We start from the raw sequence: 6,394 nt of genomic DNA on the forward strand, positions 1-6,394 counted from the left end.
GGAGTTTGTTTGCAAGCTTCCACGTATGATTTTTGCTCCCAAATCTTCTCCTACAATTCAAACATTTGCTCTTTGACTCCTTATGCTCTCGGTTTTAGTGATTAAGCAAATCGTGAAACCCAGAAAGATATCCTTACAGAGATTGCAGTTGCCATTTGTATCAATAAAATCCTCTTATTCTTGTTTTTGATTCTCTTCCTCTTCTTGATTTCGGAGCTCTTCATTAGGAAGATTGTTGGGATACCACCCAATATCTACTTGCTCCATATGATTGTAGGATTGCTAGTCAACACCCAATTCAACTGCTGGATCTCTCGGAGGCCAGAAAGCGTCGGCATTATCAAGACCCTTCTCAGCTAGATTTACCGTAAGTCAAAAGACAATGCAGGACCCTTATTCTGTTCTTGATGATCTTCCCCAACATAAAATGATAGTTGTTCTGCTTGATCCTCATCATGAGTTTCTTTCTATACTTGTGGCTCTTGTTCTTCTTGATCCTTTCCTATAAATCACTACAAGAAATTTGGCCTTTTGTGACAATAGAAAGTCATCACTAAAAATTAGAAAGTCGTCATTATATGAATATAATGACGACTTTTTCCATTGTCACATCGTTGTCACTAATTCTATGTCACAAATGGGTACGTGTGACAACCTCTACAAAGTCGTCACTAAATATTATTATTTAATGACGAAGACTAAATCGTCACTAAAGAATAGTATTCTGTGACGAAATTTTTTGTCACTGTTTCCAAAATTTTTTTGTCATAAAAGATAGCAGAAGTCGTCACAAATTTGAACGCGCACAGTGACAACTTGAACTTGTCACTCTCACTCCTAGTATTCTGTGACAAGAATAATCGTCACTTAATGAACTTACAACTTTGTCTACCAGAGCTGCAATTCTATTGCATTTTCAACAACCATAGCAGAAAATTGTGGCTCGACTAATGCAAAAAACGATAGTAATTAATGTACAATGAACCCTCAAATATATATATATGGTTATAAACATCTCTAAATTCATCACAACGCACATTAACCAAAATGGGTTCCAAAGCCCACATTAGTTCAAGTACTAACAGCTATTATCCATCCAAACAATAGAGTACTAAATTCACATCAGTTCAACTAGTAACAGCCATTACGCATCCAAAAAAATAAAGTACTCTTTCCAAACAAAAACATAGACTAAAGCAGCAATTTGTGTCAAACTGAAGTCATCTTCATGAGCATATCCAAAAGCCAACCTTTTTCATCTCCTCAAGAGCATTTAATAGCATTGTACTGCATTGAAAGAAAAGTATCATATGCATTAGAATCGATTTTAGTCAAAAAATATGCCATTACAAGCATACACTATTGAATTTGAATGAATAGTTATACTGAACAAAAATCCAATTAAGTCAATATGATAAGCTCCCACCAACATCACGTACAATGTCACACCACAAGACCATACATCCGCAATCTAGAAAATAGACAGCAATTACAAAATGAATGAAGACCTTCTTGAGACAAAACTATTTAATGAGCAGAAAGTAGGCAGCAGTGCCTGCCTGTTAAGCAGGAAGAAATGAACTGAACAAGCATAACCACTAGCACAAAGTTTACAAGATGCTTGAGACAAGGGCCATATTGCTGATTTAGAAGAAACAGTACTACTACTTTTGACTATGTTTGGATGCAAGTTGGGGATACTAGTCGATCTAGTAATACCATATCACAGCAAAAGGGAGGAAATTCCATTATACTATCACAGTAAAGAGTTAACTAGAAGAGGAAACTAATGCTCAGAGGGAGAGAATCTTCGTAAATTCTTCAAGAATTTTGATGATACAGACCTTCCCATCATATTCCTTCCTTGACAAGACCTCAGGTGCAATATATGCTGGTGTTCCAACTGCCGATTTGGGTTGTGAGTGCAACAAACCGGACTGCAAGTAAATGCCAGAAACCAACAAAATTTCAAATTATCCACAGAAAAAAATATGAAGTCAATTGAATCACAATTTTTTTAAATTCCAAATGCAAAGATTTGTAACCTTAGAATAACCAAAATCACATATTTTAAGACGTGGTGTTGGACTCCCATCCAAAAGTGTGTTTTCCAGCTTCAAGTCCATGTGACAGATTTCCTGCATTGAGAGAACAATGAGATAATAATAAGAGGACTCAAAAAGAATAAATAGTTCTAATATCTCACCATTGAATGACAGTAACTAACACCAGATATTAGCTGCTGGAAGAAAAAGCGAGCCTGCGTTTTAACAATAAGAAAGTCCCATAAGTATCTCTCTATAAAATCAATGCCAAAAGAAAATGAGATCAAGGCAAACGAAATATATTTTGCATGTGTTTACACCTCATCTTCATTGAATCCACCAGCACTACAATGCTGAGGCGATCCAAGGACTACAACCTAAGATTAGTGTTTGGTCAAACGGAGAGGCCAGAGATGGACCAGGTGCTGCAAATTCAGCCATGAAAGAAACAACATTAGTTTACGTTGCATTGCCACCTCTGTTCCAGACTGTGCACGAGCACACCAGTATGTTGCCTCCGGCTTGGATGGGCAGTCTACCTAGTCCTAGTGCAGGCAAGGCTATATCAAACTAGCCAGAGAATTAGATATCAGGACAGTTGCTTGTTATAGTGCAGTTTCTTAGGTGGAGATTTTCCAACAAAAAGCTTCTAGACAGTTACTCATTTCATTGTTCTTGTTAGAAGAATTTACTTGTTATTCTAGTACATATTTGACAAAAAATTTTATCACTGCTGGATTGTAGAAGAATGGTCATCCATGTCTGATTAAGTTCATTTTGTGATTTCAATTTATGTTTTTCAGCATTCCCACAAAATTTTTTTTTGTAAAATTACCTTAGGAATCTAGCACACCAATAACTTACTATGGAAGACCTTGTTCTTGAAATTTTAATTGAAATAAAAGAAAGAATTTTAAGTCCCAGGTTAGCAGGACCACTGAAGATGAAGTCTACAACTTTAGATACCTGCTTTCAGGTTTTATTAATGATGGAATTTCAGGTGCTTAAATATCACTTCTTGTCTAACATGGATTTGGGAAGTACAGTGCTAGAGATGGTAGAGTAATTTCAGTGGCTAAAGGAAGGCAAGATAGCCTGAGTTTCCTTTTATTTGCTTCAACATAAGACACATGGGTTAACCTGCCACCTCCCCACTGTCGCCCATTTTTGTTGTATGTCTACATTTCCTTTTGTGTGCATCAGCCTATGCCTGAGGGGCGAGTGATTTGCAGCTAGGAGGTTAAATCAGTAAAGTTTTAAGTCAGACAAGAAAGCTGAAAATGCAAATAATGTATGAAAAGATTTGGAGAAATTAGCTTAACTATTTATGAAACGAACTTGGATGTCATACCATAGAAAGTTATAGGCAAAAGTCTCAGTAGGAACAAGATTAAACAAGCCAAAGAACAAAAAATTACCTTATGAATCACGTAAGGTAATCCTTTATCAGAGAAACATCTTGCAAACATGTCAAAATGGAAAACCATGACAGCAAAGTAAACAAAACAACACCAGATTTTGAAGATAGTAAAATTAGCCACAATATATATCTACAAAAGGGTAGACAAATTTTCATAGCTTAGATAGAACACAATACAAAACATCAAAGTATAAATAAACAAAAGAATTGGAATATGAAGTACAGCAAATTAGCACTTTTGTGTAGATTTCAGTAAACTATAACCTTTAGGCCATAAAGAAGTCATCTTTTCCTTTAGAGATAACACGATTGTAGAAGGACTAAACTTGCTTGGTCCAATGTCACTGCCATCAGCAAGCCTGAATTTCATCTCAACCAAATCTTCCACAGCCATTGAACAACCTCAGCACATTAAACCAACCTCAAGTTTCTCGAGTCCACAAACTCAAATCATCTCCAACTCCACAAAAGGATGAAAAACAACAATCTTTCTTGCTTTTACCGAAAAACCAAATCAAAACTGAAGCGTTCACCTCTTTAAAAACTCAAATTTTAGATTTCATAAAAAGCCAAAATGGGCTAGCTCGTTTATTATTCTTTTCAATTAGAAATAGCACTTTCAAAGAGACATGAGAAATTTGACCAAATTTTGCCAAAACCCAAATCAAGATTCACAGGACTCTACCCAAAAGTCACTAATAAAGAACCAATTCATGAAAATCCAACAAATCTATAAAACCAGAACAAAAAGGGATTCAAGAACCTAAAAACTAAATCTGACAAGAAACAGAGAAGGTGCAACTAGCCATAGCCATGAACATCCCTACCATGCAATGCAAAATTAGACACAAATATTGAAATTACCTCAAACTATGCCTTCAATCCCTAACTTCCCGTTTTCCCCAAGCTTCAAGCTCTAAACTTCAGCTTTCACCCAAGTTTTCAAGCCCTAATTTCTAATTTCTTGCCACCAAGCCAATGTATCAAGCTCTTAATTAGGGATGTTGGTGGTGCGAGCTCAACAAAGTAACCCAAATTGAAAGTGGTTGCACTAATTGTTTATGGAAGACAATCGAAAACTCTAGTTCATGGATGGATTTGGTAGTGCGAGCTTGATACAGAGTAGTACATTCGGTGAAGTGAGGAGGATAAAGAGAGGGGGAGAAGATGTCTGAAAATTTGGCTAAGTGTTTTGGACATAGAGTGCATACTACTGAAGCAACGATGTCGTTTCCTTAAAATTCTTTCACCGCGCCATGCCTCTTGAATTTTTCAATTTGCCGCTCTTAGTTCTGAATATATAAATAACACGCCTTCTTCTTATTTAGATGCAAAAAATTCACGCTTTCTTCGTTCTTTCTCCTATCTCTCTATTTTTTCTTTTTCTCAACTTTATGTTATGTAATTAGTTTTTCTATTTTTTTTTACTCTCAGGTTGCATTAAAATAATAGAATATGATAATTTAGTGTGTTTGGGCAAAATTTTTTAGCATTTTTAACTAATATAGGACTCTTTCTAATTTATTATATAATAAAATAGTACAAAAACTAAAAATGTTGTTAGAAATATATTTATGATTCGAAAAAAAATAAACATTCTTTTAATCCAAATCTTTTCGGTACTCATTTTTTGGTGCTATCAATTATGTATGATTTATAGTCTAACAAAATCTGACGATTGAATTAGTTGATTGAACAAGCGAAATAGTTTACAAATACATGTACGAAACGCTAAATGTATTTGGTATAAGTACCAATTCATAAATGATAAATGTGACTATTATAATTAATAAAAACTTTTTGATCATGGAAATGTTAGGATTAGACTTAATTTCATATTCAGATATTGTTAGGTATTTGATATAAGTACCAATTCATAAATGATAAATGTGACTATTATAATTAATAACAACTTTTTGATCATGGAAATGTTAGGATTAGACTTAATTTCATATTCAGTTATTGTTAAATTCTACTATTAACAACCTCTATTTTCAGATTGTCCTATTTATTAATTTTCCACCATGTTGTCATCAGGATAAATAGGGAATGTATGAAATTTTTTTAGATTTATAACAAATTATTACCTAAATTTGGAAAAATTATAAAATATGTATACATAGTTTATTAAGATACCTTCTATATTTTGCAAATAGAAAAAAGGGCTAAATTGCAACATCATAGGGTGCCCTAACAGAATTAATAAAATTCGTGTATTACATATGGGGATAAATTGTAAAAGTTAGAGTGCCATAGTTCACTTAATGAAATTTGTGAATTAAATATGGGGCTAAATTGCAAAAGTTAGGATGTAATAATAGAATTAAAGAAATTGGTGTACTACATATAGGGCTAAAGTACAAAAGTTAAGGTGTCATAATAGAATTAATGAAACTTTTTTTTATCACATTATTGTAAATTGTAATACATTACAAACTCCAGTCATGCAATTGTCAAGATTTTTACTTACTTTCATATTAAATTTTATTATTCTCTACCATTATTTTCACACTACTATTATCAATAATTTCCCCTATGTTGTCAACAGAACTAAATAATGAATTCATGATATTTTTTAACTTTATAACTAGGTATTAGTTACATTTGGAATAATTAAAAACTAGGTAAACATCTTTTTTTATAATACCTTCCTTATTTTGCTAATGATGAACACAACCTAATGTGTAAAAGCATAGGGTGTCATAATAGAATTAATACAACCACTCTTTATTGCATACGAGACTAAATTGCAAAAGATACTAGTGTCATGGTAGAGTTAATGAGATTAGTTCACCAAATACGGGCCTAAAATATAAAAGTTCAGTGAAATAACATAATTAATTAAATTTATTTACAACACATGGGCCATATCGAAAAATTAATGTGGTATATGGGGCTAAAACGTAAAAGTTAGGGTGTCATAGTAGAA

At 33.5% G+C, this 6,394-nt stretch overlaps 1 long non-coding RNA gene across 1 annotated transcript; it reads right to left on the reverse strand.

The window, feature by feature from the left end:
* Positions 1–969: 969 nt before the first annotated feature.
* On the reverse strand, positions 970–1,837 carry LOC113712923 (uncharacterized). The gene is made up of 2 exons (XR_011822039.1): positions 1,387–1,837; positions 970–1,287 (listed from the first exon to the last, which is right to left on the reverse strand). It is a non-coding gene; the product is annotated as an uncharacterized lncRNA (long non-coding RNA).
* Between the last annotated feature and the right edge of the window lie 4,557 nt (positions 1,838–6,394).

Source organism: Coffea arabica, chromosome 10e (genome assembly GCF_036785885.1).
Source record: "Coffea arabica cultivar ET-39 chromosome 10e, Coffea Arabica ET-39 HiFi, whole genome shotgun sequence".
NCBI lineage: Eukaryota > Viridiplantae > Streptophyta > Magnoliopsida > Gentianales > Rubiaceae > Coffea > Coffea arabica.